Genomic DNA, 2,219 nt, shown 5'->3' with positions numbered 1-2,219 from the left:
GAAGGACTGTAGCCCTTGCCCCCCTGCTGTGTATTCTAGAGCTCTTAAATATTCCAGTCTTCAGTGCGACCTTACGGTGAATCTTAGCAGTTAATGTCAGCAGATAGTTACTGAATGCGTACTGTGCGCGAAGCACTCATGTGGGGCTTTTATTCAAATGAATCTGTATAAACATGTGGTCACATACGATTTGAGCAAACCTCACTAGGTCTGTATTAATTCTGAGCTCTGTCTTTACGTATTGGAGGAAGTTCTACTGCGAGCAGACCCATTCAGCTACCTGTATGTGGGGAAATGGCACTAGGTACAGCTGCCAGGAGATTTCCAGTTTGGCCTGTGCTCACTCATTTGTAATCACTGGCTTTTAGCAAAGCCAAAGGAGGTTGGCATTTTGGGGGCCAGTCAGTGTGACTACAGCACTCAGTTTCACCTCTCGCCCCATGCCCCTAGTTGCAGAACAATTAATTCCTCGGCTATTCTTTGTTTAAATATTTTTCCCTAAGCCAAACTTCCCAAGGTTTTTTTTTTTTTTTTTTTAAGTCTCTTCTGGAGCCAAAGCTACAGATGTTTCCCAGCTTTGGATTTTCTAGTATTGCATAACTTGGACCTGTCCAGACTTTTTCATTCGTTTGTCAATTCTGTAAGCTGTTTATTTAATCCCTTCCTTGGCTTGTTTAAATGGCCTTTTTTTAGCTACCTGAAATGAATGTTTAACTCATTTTTTGTTCATTCTTTCTTGCTCGGTGTGAATATGTATGAGTAACTAATTTTCTTTTTAAGAACAGGCCTGCCTGCATATTGAAATCCCCTTGCCTGTTCACTCAGCTCAGTTTTGCTCTGCGCAAGCTTTCTCTTGCCACCTCTCTTAAAAACGATTTCCATCTTCTTTGGAATTGAAAGCAGTTTTGAACCACTCATGTGGCAGCCTCCAAGGAAGATGGCAGTTATTTTCACACAGCCTTATCATGGTATGAGTGGGGGTAGTAACAAAGGACAATGGATATTTATTTTCACTACTCTCGGCCAGTTTTACAGATAAAGTGCTATTCAATATTCCTTGTTTCTATTCTTGGAACCTGCTAAACACTCAGTCCTGCAGCCTTCCTCCCAGCTGGCATCACTGGCACACCATATTCCAATGCAGTAGTCACTGCATAGCGCCCCCCTCCGGGGGTGCTGGCATGACCGGCCTGCACCACCGAGCCTGGATGCAAATACTAACATCTTGAAAACTTTACTGACCATCAGATCTAAAACAGCCTCCCACCATACTGTCACATTGTTTTTTTGTGGTTTTTTTTACATTGTTTTTTATTTATAGCAATATTTCAAATTATCCGGCTCGTTGTTTTCTCTGTATGATCTGCTTCCACTACTAGACTTGAAACTCCAGAAAGCAAAAACTTTTTTTTGTTCACTACAACATTCTGAGTCTCCTAAGAGCCACGGCGCTTAGCGGGCGCTAAATATTTATGAAATGAAGGCAGTGTTCCCCGAGGAACCAGTACTTTTAGGGTCTGCAGAGTAAAAAGGCAGCTATTTTTGATTTTGAAAGCTGGATCTTGGGAGGTAAGAGGAGGTAAGAGCCTGGCTCACTGGATGTGTGACGTTAGAAGTGCACTCAAAGAAAACTGAAATGAGGGAGTTTTGCCTGTTACCCCCAGTTTTAGGTACCTCCAGTGTTTCTACACAATCGGGGAGACACAGCAGGGCAGGAGAAGGAGGCAAGAGGAGACAGAAGTGAAAGCTGGTTTGTGGTGGCTGGTGGAGCAGAGGGGAAGGGGATGCCGGAGCCAGGTGGAGAGACAGGCAGGGTTGCCAGGGACTCGGGGTGGCATGTGCGCTGTCTGGCAGGCACCGGGCAGGAGGGGGCTACCCTGGACAAAGGGCTGGGTCCGAAATGGATGTGTGGGGGGGAATGCGAGTGGAGTGGTGACCGAGACGCAAAAAGGGGTTACTAGAGGTGGGAAGGAAAGGGGACTTGCCACAGGCGGTCCGAGGGGAGCGAGGTCTCCGCGGTTAGATCTGCACGCGGTGGATGTGGGGGGCTTGGGGAGTGGCAGGCGGTGGGGGCTCTGGAGGCGGAGGGCAGAGGGAGCGCCGAGGGCCAGGGCGGGCCGGGCCGGGCCGGGCCGGGCGGGAAGGGGGTGCACCCGGGTGGCCCGGGGCGGGCGCGGCGGCGGGCGGGGCGCCCTGGTGGCCGTCGCTCACTTCCGGGA

The sequence above is a fragment of the Cavia porcellus genome, unplaced genomic scaffold (genome assembly GCF_034190915.1).
Source record: "Cavia porcellus strain 051 isolate PalLab524CR breed Dunkin Hartley unplaced genomic scaffold, mCavPor4.1 scaffold_1, whole genome shotgun sequence".
Classification (NCBI taxonomy): Eukaryota; Metazoa; Chordata; class Mammalia; order Rodentia; family Caviidae; genus Cavia; species Cavia porcellus.
This window is presented reverse-complemented; position numbering follows the sequence as displayed.